At 36.0% G+C, this 13,428-nt stretch overlaps 1 pseudogene; it reads left to right on the forward strand.

The window, feature by feature from the left end:
* Window positions 1-6,050: 6,050 nt before the first annotated feature.
* Window positions 6,051-12,714, forward strand: LOC116081016 (annotated as a pseudogene).
* The last annotated feature ends 714 nt before the right edge of the window (window positions 12,715-13,428 follow it).

Below are 13,428 nucleotides of genomic sequence, written 5' to 3' on the forward strand. Positions count from 1 at the left end.
TATAGAACATGTAAGTGTTACAGTTTCTTGGCTATTTCCAATTGCAGAAAGTGAATTGTGTAAGGCCATCCAGGGAGGTGTGGCACATTTCTATGTAGGTTCTTGGCCTTTCTGATGAAATGAGTCATTGTCACAGGAGTCCAGTGAGGACAAGTTTTATCTAGAATAATAAGTAGTTGATAAATAATACATGCTGAGAATGATACAGGATTCTAGGATATTATTTTTATGAGTTTAGAGAAATGATAAGAGTAAAAAGTTTAGTGAGCATCATCAATAAAATATTTTATAAGCATGGCAGGGGCACTTGCACACCATTGACAAGAAGCTATGGGACATGAACAACGGAGGCATTTTTCCCTCTATTTTGGTTCTTAGTGCCGCAAATCATATAAGAACATTTTTGGTAAAGTTTAAAAACTGCAGTTCTACTCTTCTGGCTCCTTTTTATGCTCTGGCTTCAACTGCCACTGCTGACCTGCACTGAACTGAGTGAACTCATGAACAAACTCAACTCCACTGCTCTGACTTACTTTACTGACTCCCATTTCTGACCAAACTTACTGAATTCCCCCTGCAATGTTTTTAAGTAGCTGTTCTCCTGAGAGTAGTGCATATTATATTCTGTCAAATCTTTTTCTGATTTATCACTTTCTCTCTCAATTAGATACCATTGTTTGGGATTAAAGGTGTGTATTAAGGAAGTCTCTAAATTCTAGCTGGATCATATGGTAATCCAGGGTGTGTTTGACTTCCAGCTGGGATCACGTGACTTAGTAAGTCTTTGGATATGACTCTTTGCCAGAGCACCCATGCTTATAGATGAGAACTTCTCTAAAAGCAAGCAAGAAATAACCAAATACAGCCAATAACCAAAGAATTCATGAGAATAAAATGGAAAGGTTTTGCAAGGATTTCCACATTGATATTAAAGGTATTCATGTTTTTTTTTTCATAGTAAGAACAGATTATGCCAAAAGATAAGTGATCTCATATCAATATGACAGAAAGCACAAGAGCTTGATATTCAATTTCTCTCTAGGGAATATAAAAGCATAAGATGAATAATATGTATTTTGTCAGGAGCAGGATAGACAAGTTACATGCACTAAGCAATTGAAACTCGCTAGGGAAGGTTCGATGAGCTAATGGTTAGTGGGGTTCTGTGCTGCCACATGCTGTGCTTCAGTCTCAGGAGGTCATAATTTTTCTTTGGAAACACTTCATATTCCACTGACTTTGTATTTTGAAAGTAAACTGTACTTTGTTTATTGGCAATGTACATTTCTTTTTTTTTTTCTTTTTTTGAGAATCTTCCCTTTGATTCCATAACCCAGTTTTAAAACAGGTTCTTCATTACTTAATGTTTGGACATTGTATTTTTATCACCACAATGGAAAAGTAATGTAAGTACTACAATACCAGTAGCTACATCATTCATAGTTCTGGCTGCTAATATATCACAGCTTTGAGAGGCCTCACAATGCTTGTGAATTTTGAGAAAAAAGATCATATAGGAAGACAATAAGAAAGGGAAATTTAAATATCAAATTGGCTATGAGATATTCTGAAAGACCATATTGTTCCATTGCAAAATTTGCAGCTCAGTGTCTAAACTGCCTTCTACTACTTCAGCCCATGCCTTCAACATTGTCACTCTGGGTATCAAACTTCTGTCATATTGACTTTATTTACTCATTCAAACCATACCATTGACATAGTATTATGATGAAATACAAGAAAATTCAAGACTTTATTCTAGGTTTTTTGGGTGTTCATGAGTTCCCATCCACTTAGGAAGTATGAAAATGAAAACAATAAAAAAGCATTACAGATAATAAGAGAAACTCCAAAAAATAAAAACGTTAGGAAATTTGAAAAAAAAATCTATTATTAGAAAAGTAAGCACTTGATCTTGTGTTTTATTTTTCTACAGTGTAAGGAAAAAATATGCTATTATAACTTGGCTCTTATAGAACTACTATGTGAAGTAATGGAAGAGACCTGGCTGGGAATATTTGTGTCTTTTAAGGACAGTGGATGAAATTCAAATATGCAGAATGAACTTCTCAGAAAATGGGTGTTTAATGAGAAGCAACAGTTAGAGAGGAAATGCATCACTCACTGTCAATTAAGATAGAAATTTCTCCCTGCATTCATTACTCTTGTTTCCACGTTTCAATCCTGAGAATGGCTGGTGAGCAAAAGTAATCACTTAGTAGGAGGAGAAAGGCAAGATGAAAGATAACCCGGCAAAAGAATGGTCCCTGTTTCCAAATTTTAAGGAACTGAGATGCTTGAACAAACTCCTCTGAAGTATATGTCAAAAATTAATGTTCTAACTTCTGGAATAAGGCTTTATAGTGTAACATAAAATGACCACTTATTAAAATCGCAATTTATAAAAGTAATGAAAACAATCAAGTTTTCAAGAGATTAAAACCTTTCTCAAACACATTTTAAAGAAGCATGAAATGGCAAAAATGATGTTTTATTGAGTGACATTTGAAAGATATATTTGTTCATCTCCCCTGAATTTGGATAGTTTTAACTTCCTGAAAAAGTTTTCTTTTCATGTGAAAAACATAAAATATGTCTCTGAATTGTTATAAAAACTATTAAATTATTAATATATAAAATTCTAACTATAACATATCTATCATTTTAAATGGCATATATTAATTTAAGCCATAGTTATAATTTTCATTATGGAGTGTTTAAAGTATGCATGATGTGTTTTATCACTTTCAATCTTCGATTGTCTCCCTGTACCCTCCAAGTCTTGGAGATCCCATTTCTCTTTCCAGCTATTTCTTGTTTTTATTATTTTTGAATGTACTTATTGTTTACTGAGAGGACAGGCTTATTGAATTTTATGAAATCTTAAATGGAGCTAGAGTGAATGTTTATTTGTCAAGATATGAACATTTAACCAATGAGGAAAATATGTCTCCTTCCTCCAGTGAAACTTAACTCTGTATAGATACAATTAGAAAAAGGAAGTCCCTGGACCCCCCTCCTTTTACCATTGTTGTGAGGTATCCACCAAAGACGATATCTTGGACCTGGGTTTACACCAATAGAAAGACTTAGTTAACTGGCCAGTGAGTATCCTGGGTGTTACCTTAGTACAGTTTGAAGCCTTTCTAAACAGGGTGGGCAGGCAAGCACAAAAACTGCATTCTGTTTTGACATGCCTCAGTTACCAAGAACATTTATCCAGAAGCAGAATTATGAAAGCCAAATTGTAAATACATTTAAGGATTTTCCTAGAACTATGAACTTGAATGGATTAGGTCTTTGTTCTTATTTTGGTAGGTGTTGCTGATAATGTGCTAGGTTCCATGATCTGTATGGTTTTTCCATCATGGTATCTTTGCGCTAAAGTCTGGGGCAGTCTAGAGGCCTGTTATACCATTATATGTCAATAATTACTTAGTAAGCTGTGACTTTCAATGCACCCTTTCTCACATTCTATAACAAAACATCAACAGACTGAAAGTTGTTCAAGTCTTGTGCCAGATAGCATAACTACTACAAGATTATTAATGCTAGAGTAATATCTTAGTCTAATGATAGAATTATATTTCATCCATCTTCTGCTGTCTCTTACATTCTTTTTTTAATTGCATTTGTTTATTTGTTTATTTATTCACTTTACATCCTACTCACTGCTTCCTCCCAGTCACCCCTCCCAAAATCTTTCTATAACACCCCCCTTGCCCCAGTATTCCCTATCCTGGCAAATCAAGTCTCTGCAGGGAGAGTAACATCCTCTCCCACTGAAGCCAGACAAGGCAGCCCAGATAAAAGAACATATCCTACAGACAGCCAACAAGTTTTGGAATAGCCCTCACTCCAGTTGTTTGGGAACTGCACATCTATTATGTATGTGTGGGTAGGGTTATGTCCAGTCTGTATATTCTCTTTGCTTGGAGGTTCAGTCTCTTGAGAGCCTCAAGGGTCCAGGTTAGTTGACTTTGTTGATTTTCCTATGGAGTTCAGATTCCTTTTGGAGCCAGCAGTAGAATAATAGGAACACCCACAAATGTTCTACCCAAAACTCATCCTGTCTACAAGTGCAGTAGTCACCTCATCTTGAGACCCATCTATGGGTAAGCACTAATCCCTGACACTATTAATACTTTGTTATGTGAGCAGATAGGAGTCTAGCATGGCTGTTCTTGAGAGTCTCCACCCAGTAGCTGACTCAGACATATCCAGACACCCACAGCCAAGCAGTGGATGCAGCTTGGGGACTCCTTTTTTTTTCTTTTGTTATTGGTTATTTTATTTATTTATATTTCAAATGTTATCCCCCTTCCCAGTTAGTCCCCTCTTCCCCTCCTCCATGCCCCCTGCTTCTATGAGAAAGCTCCCCACCCACCCACCAATTCCTGCCTCAGTGCCCTAGCATTCCCCTATGCTTGATCATCAAAGCCTCCACAGGACCAAGGGACCCTCCTCCCCCACTGATGCCAGATAAGGCCATCCTCTGCTCCATATGCAACTGGAGCCATAGGTCCCTCCATGTGTACTCTTTGGTTGGTGGTTTAGTTTCTGGGAGCTCTGGGGGGTCTGGTTAGTTGATATTGTTGTTCTTCCTATGGAGACTCTTATCTCTTACATTCTTTTTGTTCTCTTTCCTGTGATATTTGCTGGACCTTAAAGTAGGTGGTAGAGATGGCTTAGTTTTGGCTGAACATTCAGACATCTCAGCAATTTGACCAGTTATGATTCTCAGAAGTTACCATGACCAAAATAAAAAGTAGATTTTCTAACCTAAAGTTCTCACAGCACTAATATATAGATATAAAATAATTATTTCAAAAGAAATTTTATGTATACAGCCTGTCCTTTTTAACAAAAAGGCAGTAGTTTTTATACTATGGACCAAGATCTTCTCAACATTTATAGGCTTTTGAACTTGCTTATAGCACCTGATTTGGAATTCTTCCTGTGAGTCTCAAATCCAATCAAAGAAGTTGATTATCCCCATTACTGACTTGTCACTATAGTGTAACACACATGTAGCTCTGTCTTGGGCCCAAATTGTATGTTACCAAAAAATTATTCTTGTACTTGAAAAGTTTTTAGTGAAGACTGAATATTTGGTTTTTTGTCAGTACTATAAAGTGTGAACAATTTTAAATATGTTAGATGCTTAACTATTTTGAAAACATTTTGGATTCATATATTTTTATTTTTTTCCACTAGTGTGTATTTTGTAAAGATTGACACATGAAACACAGAAGTACTGAATGTAACACAGACTTAGAAGTAATTGGAGTCTAACACTGAAATGTTGTGAAAAGCCAATGTAGTAGATAAAATACTAATTAAAATTTATTGAATGTATAATGAACTTGAGAGGATCTATTTAAATGAGTATTATTAAAGAAGGCTATAAATAGTGAGAACTAGTTGATCTACCAATCATCACCTGTCATTATAAATGAAGAAATTCTATTATAACAATGAAAGTAATGAATGATCATTTTCACTTCAGAAAGTTGAACTTCAAACATAGAGTAAGAGAATCACCATCAGGACCTGTGTTCTCTATTGGAATCCCAAGATATTTGGGAAATTGGTCAACATATAAAAACAACTTGATGTGATTAACATTATCCTGCCTTTTGTTTTGATTTGGTTGAGTTGTTTCTATTTCTCTTTTGTTGTTTTTTTTTCCAGAAGAATCATTATTGATTGTTGTAATAGGTAGTCTGCATTTATAACTTCATACTTATTAAATTTTTCAAAACTAGGGAGAGATGTAGGCATTAAGTCAAATGATAAAACTACAACCCCTAAAAAAAATCTTACTGCCGAATGCAAGTTCTGCTTCATCTTTTATTATAGAATTCAGTGAATAAAACATTTAAGAACCTGACAATCAAGAAAAATTGTATTTAAGTGAGAACAAAAGACACGGGCGTGGAATTGATGTGATCATGCCACAACTGATGAGTTATATCTAATGACACACTCTAGTGCTCATGAAACAAATCTGGGCATAGGAATTAGAGGGGTTTGTTCAGGGCAGAGAGATGACAGAACTACAGGAGCAGGCCCACACTGGTCACAGTGAATATGTGGGAAACAGTCTTCTCCTCAGCCATGGTCTCACTGGTGACAAGCTCTTAAGTATGCAACTTATAGATAATAAAGTCGAGCCCAGTTAGGCATCAGGAAACATGCTATACTGATGTACACAGTCAAATTGATTGGATAACCAGCAGATATTTTTGGAAAATTGACTCAGATCTTTATTTCACATCCTCATACATAGTGCTGAAGTACAGAAAAAAAATATGGGTTTTTTTGTAGCAATAACCATACTTGCTTGACTCATAAATTTTAAATGCTTAAATATTAACATTTCATTGTTGTTTTTTCTCTATTATAATAACCTCTCTCAGGACAAAATTTGTTTCTTAGTTTATAAGTTAGTCTATGGGTCTACGTAGCACATCTTTTTCATTATGCTTTAAACATCATAAGTGCAGAAAGGCTGAAGAAAGATACATGAAGGAACAGTTTAGATATGAAAATAGCTGGAGTATTAAAAGATTATCTGCATATATGCATGATGTGTATATGTAACTATGGCTACCTTACTATAACAAACGTGTTGGTCCAAGGACCACTTTCAGGAGTAAAGTCTCTCCTTCTCCCTTGGGGAAGCAAGTTCTCTGCTGTTTTGTTTGTTTGTTTGTTGTTATTGTTGTTTTCTGCCACTCTGTACACTAAGGGCCACTTGGGATGACTCTCATTTTTGGAATTCTGGAACTAGAATTGGACCATTCTACATCAAGCTATTTTGTGAGGGCTCTGGGCATCCAATTCAAGTTGTAAGTCCTGATAGATAAGACTTTTACCTATTAAGCTATCTCACTAGCTTCTTGTATTTATGACATAAATATCTCTGCATTTGCTTCTAAGGCAAAACTATTGAAGTTAATCCATATCTACTTATTTTTATTAAAAGTGAAACATAACAAGCTAACAGAAAAGACTAATTTGGTCCTGTTTGTATACTACCTACCTACCTAATACGAGGATGAGCAAAAATGTGATAGGAAGCCAAAGAAAGCTCTTGGAACTACATGATGCATAATCCTGATCCATTTTACTTTTATGTGTTCAGAACTACTCTTACACCACTTAAATACTGTGTTTTTAGAAGGCTTGAAAACATAACAATAAACTTGAACCTCCTGTGTACAGGCATTCTTTGTTTTAAGTCAATAGGAGTAAAATTACTAAAATTTCAATGAAACAACTTTTTTCTTTCCTTTAATATTTCTTCATTCTGCTCTTCTACCTTTATAGTTTTACTCTTACTCATTAATTTTTTTTCATGTGGGTAATTATGGCATATATAACAACCTGTTACTGGGGCCTCAAATGCACATCTGACCTATAAAACCATACTCAAAGCACAATTTATTGTATGATATTAAATCTTAATGTTTATATTTATGAACAATATGAGAAATTGACTTTCCAGGATTATGTTAAAAACAGTGTGTAATTTGTATACAATACTGACTCAGCTTGATGATATTATGCTATTAACAAAATTAATGACTTTAAGTTATAATTTAATATACTTCCCTTAATAAAAGCAACATATAATTATTGAATATACACAAATCTTGCTTTCACAATTTTTACTGCTAACCAATAACTTTTGTATCAGTATTTTCTCTTTGATAGAAGCATGTTAGCCTTTTCATCTATTGTAATGGAAATCTTTAACTTGCATTTCTGAGAACAAAAAGTCTCACATCTTTATAACTTTAGTAATCCTTTTCTCTTCCCTGTACATGATAGCAGTTATATTAAACTGCTTTCTACTGAAGTAGAGACTACATTTTATAAAGGCAAGGGAAAATTGTTTTAATTCAAAAAACATGGTTGAGATGATAGAATTTTTATTAAGATTATTACAGGGTAGCACTCTGTAGTAATCTATGGCAACCTAGCTCTGAGCTATACCACATTACAGCACAGCCATTGACTGTGGACAAAGTCACTTTCTGGGGTTGTCTTATTACAATGCATAGCTCTGCTGCCTCTAAATAGCCTCTGTTGCCTTTTATGAATGAGCCGGAGCATATTATGAGTGAGTCTCTTGATCATTATGAGCTACATATGTTTCAGGATGTTTTCAATATTTTAATTTGAATGAGATGATTTTCAGAGAAATTCTATAGCAATATCCAAACATGCAAGGAAAAGGTAAACATTCAACTTGCTTAATAGTTCAGTAATTAAATTGTAATATATTTGTTTACTTTTTAAACATGATATTTGCAAATTACCAAAAATATCCTTTGAGGTTGAATGCTATGCTAACTCAGAAAATGATGAATGAAGGCAAAACAAAACAATAGAAAGCACTCGGCATCCACAATATTGTCTGGGTTTGGTGTCAGCATGTGGGATGGAGCCCCAGGTGGCCAGCCTCTGGATTGCCTTTCCTTCAGTATCTGTTCCACTCTTTGTCCCTGCATTTCCTTTAGACAGGAGCAATTCTGGGTTAATATTTTTGAGATAAGAGGGTGGTCCCATCTGTCAACCGACACCATGCCTAACCTGTGGATATGCTCTCTACAGGTTCTCTCTCCCCTTTGTTTGGTATTTCAGCTAATATCATCCATCCCAATTGGGTCCTGGGAGCCTCTTGCTTTCCTGGCATCTGGGACTTTCTGGTCACTACCCCCAGTTCCCCATCCCTCAAATGCTCACCTCTGATCAATTTTCTGATACTCTCTACATCTCTTCATTCTCTTTCCACACCTGATTCTGCCCCCCCTTTTAACCTCCCCTTCCTCTCTCCCTCCCAGATCCCTCCTTCCTCTACCTCCCATGATTATTTTATTCATCCTTCTAAGTAGGACTGAAACATCCACACTTTGGTCTTCCTTCTTTTTGAGCTTCATATGGTCTGTTGGTTGTATTTTGCATATTCTGAGCTTTTTGCCTGATATCAACTTACCAGTGAGTACATATCATATGTGTTCTTTTGTAACTAGTTTACTTCAGTCAGCTTAATATTTTCTAGTTACATATATTTGCCTGCAAATTTCACAAAGTCATTATTTTTAATAACTGAGTAGTACTCCTTGCAAATATGTACCACATTTTCTGTATCCATTCCTCTGTTGAGGGACATCTGGGTTGTTAACAAAACAATAGAAAATGACTAAGAGTTAAAATGATGGAAGATGTCTGTTTATTTATCTCTTTATGTTTTATAATCATGGAATGTTCATATATAATCAAATATAATAAATAATTTGTAAAGTGATTCATACTTTTAATATATTTATGCTACCATTAGTATTAAAATATACTTAAATGAGTGTGTAACCTTTAAGGCAAATTGACAACAAATTGCTAATGTAGTATGAGAAATCATTGTCATGGTAAGAGGAACAATGAAGAAAGGGAACTGGTAAACCTCATTGGGAAATTTTATGGTTGTCTGGAATGAATATTTTTAAATATTCTAGAAGATTACTCTTGTCTTAAGTTAAATTTTTCATAGTATCTTTTAATTTTTTTAATATTTACTTCCATTTTTAATGTAGTCATTAATTTCAGATAAGATTATCAATCATTAATTTTCCAGCTTGCTGACTGTTTTATTTTACTTTTCATATTATAGATGGGGTAATGAATATAACTCAAATTCTATAGGTGAAAAAATTCTTTATTGTGAAGTTCTCAAAAACAAGACTTCTTCCTGCTTACAAGGCTCTGCCTATTATCGATCAACTGTCAGAAGTTATGAGACTTCATTTAAAAACAAATTGATCCTTTCTTTAAACATCCATTCAATCTATTGTTAAATGAATATTTCTTGTAAATTCTTGAATCAAACTTCAAAGCATATAACAAAAATTATGAGACACAAATTAACCATCCAAATGTCAGTGGAAATACTTCTAAACTCAAGATCTCTGTTGTGCACATAATAATAAGGGCAGAAAGTTTCTCTTTTGTTCTAAAATATAGACAGCAAATTAATGCCTTTTTTGAGTAGACACCAAACCTTCAATCTTTATTTGTCAAATGATCAAAGATATCATTAGTTTGCATAAGAATGCTATCACACTACATCTAACTCCTAAAGAAATTTATTTTTCTCTTTACACACCATGCGTAAAGGAAAAACAAATTTCCTAAACACTGTATAGAAAAAAATATCACAAAAGCTTCAAAATGAGTATAGAGAAATGAGGATGAAGTAAATGGAAAAGTAGAAAGTTTTCAGACAAGAGACAAGACAGTGTGGGATCTCATCATTATAGTGGGATGCTTCCACACTAGATATATGACTATATTGTTCTTAATTTTCTCACACTTAAACCTGTGTCCTTTCTTGTTCCAATTTTTTTATATTATATTTTCAGATTCTGACATGATACTCAGGAATGGTGAGATCACAAGTATAAATCACATCCAATCTCTCAAATATATTTCCACACCCTTTACTTCATGTAGCAGATGCTATTACATACATCCCTGTGATCACATATATAAAAACAAATATGTCATTAACTTTGCTCATAATACTAAATGTTAAGGTTGTGAAGAGATGATAATATTTACTTCAGTGAAAGATCATGAATACAGTTCTTCAGTAGGGACTTTAAAATGTAAAATCTACATTGTCACTAGTATGAGACTGAAGGAATAGTCAAAAAGTGACAGGCCAAACTTGGGACTCATCCCATTGGTGGATACCAAACCCAGACACTATTAGTGATGCCATATTATGCTTGCAGATGGGAGCTTAGCCTGGCTGTCCTCTGAGAGGCTTTGTCAACAGCTGACTGAGACAGATGCAGATACTTATAGCCAACCATTGGCCTAAGATAGGGGACAGCTAAAGAAGTTACATAAAGGATCCCAAAGATTCTACCAGAGAACTTTTCCAGCTGATAAACAACTTCAGCAAAGTGGCCAGACATAAAATTAACTCAAATAAATCATTAGCCTTCCTTTATACAAAGGATAAAAAGGCTAAGAAAGAAAAGAAAGAAACAACTCCCCTTACAATAGCCACAAATAATATAAAATATCTTGGGGTAACTCTAATCAAACAAGTGAAAGACCTATATGACAATAACTTCAAGTCTCTCAAGAAAGAAATAAAAAAAGATCTCAAAAAATGAAGAGATCTTCCAGGATCAGGAATTGGCAGAATTAACATTGTAAAAATGGCAATCCTACCAAAGGTGATCTATAGCTTCAATGCAATCTGCATCAAAATCCTAATACAATTATTCAAAGACATGGAAAGAGAAATTCTCAAATTCATCTGGAAAGGCAAGAAAAAAAACCAAACCAAACCAAACCAAACCAAACAAACAAACAATCAAACAAAAAACAGAATAGCAAAACCAATTCTTAATAATAAAAGAACATCTAGGGAAAACACCATTCCTGACTTCAAGCTTTACTACAAAGCAATAGCAATAAAAACTGTATGGTATTGGTACAGACACAGACACATTGATCAATGGAATGGAATTGAAGACCCACAAATAAAACCACATACTTAAGGTCACTTGATCTTTGACAAAGACACCAAAAATATACAATGGGAAAAAGAAAGCATCTCCAATAAGTGGTGCTGGTCTAACTGGCTCTCTGTATGCAGAAGAATGAAAATAGACTCATATTTTTTACCTTGTACAAAGCTCAGGTCCAAGAGGAACAAGGACCTCAACATAAAGCCAGATACACTGAATCCAATAGAAGAGAAAGTGGGAAAGAGCCTTGAAGTCATTGGCACAGGAAGACATTTCCTAAATAGAACTCCTGGAGCTGGGGGCTAAGTATCAGCCAGAATGGACCCTGGACAGCACACACCTCATCTGTGCCTTTGCCAACACTCCCAAGTACATACAGCCAGGTCCTGGGCCTCAGAGGCCATATTGTGCATAAAGAGTGGGTGCTGGACTGTCACTGCATGCGACACTGGCTGCACCCCTGGAGATACCTCATGGCAAACCTTGGATCCAGCAGTGAGGACAAAGGGGACTCTCACAGTGGGAGCAGTGAAGATGAAGCTCCCAAGCTTCCCTGAAAGCAGCCCCAGCCCAAAATCAAGATCCAGGTAGCAGGACCCATCTCACCCCTGAAGCCACCAACCCGAAAAGAGACCAAAGCACCATCACCAGGACCCCAGGACAATAGCGACACTGAGGGAGAACAGTTAGGACAGGACAATGGGGCAGAAGATTCTGGAGACACTGAGGATGAACTGTGAGGAGGGTGGCCAAGCAGAGGAAGCAAAGACAGCTCCCAGTCCCAGGGGAGAATGGTGAGGACCCATATGCAGGCTCCACAGATGAGAACACAGGCAGTGAGACCCCCTCAGAGGCTGACCTAAATACTAGAGCTCCCAGACTTCCTCAAGGGCAAACATTTCTTCTTGTATGGCGAGTTCCCTGGGGATGAGAGGAGGAAACTCATCCATCTGATATGTGACAGCTTTCAATGTGAGCTCGAGGACTACATGAGAGAGCGTGTCCAGTTTGTCATCACTGCACAGGACTGGGATCCCAGCTTTGAGGAGGCCCTGATGGAAAATCCTTCCCTGGCCTTTGTCCGGCCTGGTGGATCTACATTTGTAATGAGAAGCAGAAATTACTTCCCCACCAGCTCTACGGAATGGTGCCCCAGGCCTGAATGTATGCATACACATGTGCACATGTATGACCAGGCCTGAGTGCACACATGTGCACACAGATAAGTTTAATAAAGGAGACTTTGTTTGAAAAAATATCAAGAATTAATAAATAGGACCTTTTGAAACTGATAAGCTTCTGTACGGCAAAGGACATAGTCAATAAGACAACTTGGCAACCTACAGATTGGGAAAAATATCTTCACTAACCTCATATCCTATAGAGAGATAATATCTAAAATATATAAAGAACTCAAGAAGTTAATCACCAAAAAAATCAAACATCCCAATCAAAAAATGGGGTATAGAACTAAACCAAGATTTCACAACTGAGGAATCTCCAATGTCTGAGAAACACCTTAAGAAATGTTCAAAGTCCTTAGTGATTAGAAAAATTCAAATCAAAACAACCCAGAGATTCCACCTTACACCAATCAGAATGGCTAAGATCAAAACCTCAGGTGACAGCACATGTTGGAGAGGATATGGAAAAAGAAGAACATTCCTCCTTTGCTGGTGGGATTACAAACTGGTACAACCACTCTGGAAATCAACCTGGAGGTTCCTCAGAAAATTGGAAATAGATCTACCTGAAGACTCAGCTATACTACTCTTGGGAATATACCCAAAAGATGCCCCACCATGCCATAGGGGCACATATCCCACTATGTTCCTAGTGGCTTTATTTTTGATACCCAGAAACTGGAAACAACCCA

This window comes from Mastomys coucha, unplaced genomic scaffold, assembly GCF_008632895.1.
Source record: "Mastomys coucha isolate ucsf_1 unplaced genomic scaffold, UCSF_Mcou_1 pScaffold6, whole genome shotgun sequence".
Taxonomy (NCBI): domain Eukaryota; kingdom Metazoa; phylum Chordata; class Mammalia; order Rodentia; family Muridae; genus Mastomys; species Mastomys coucha.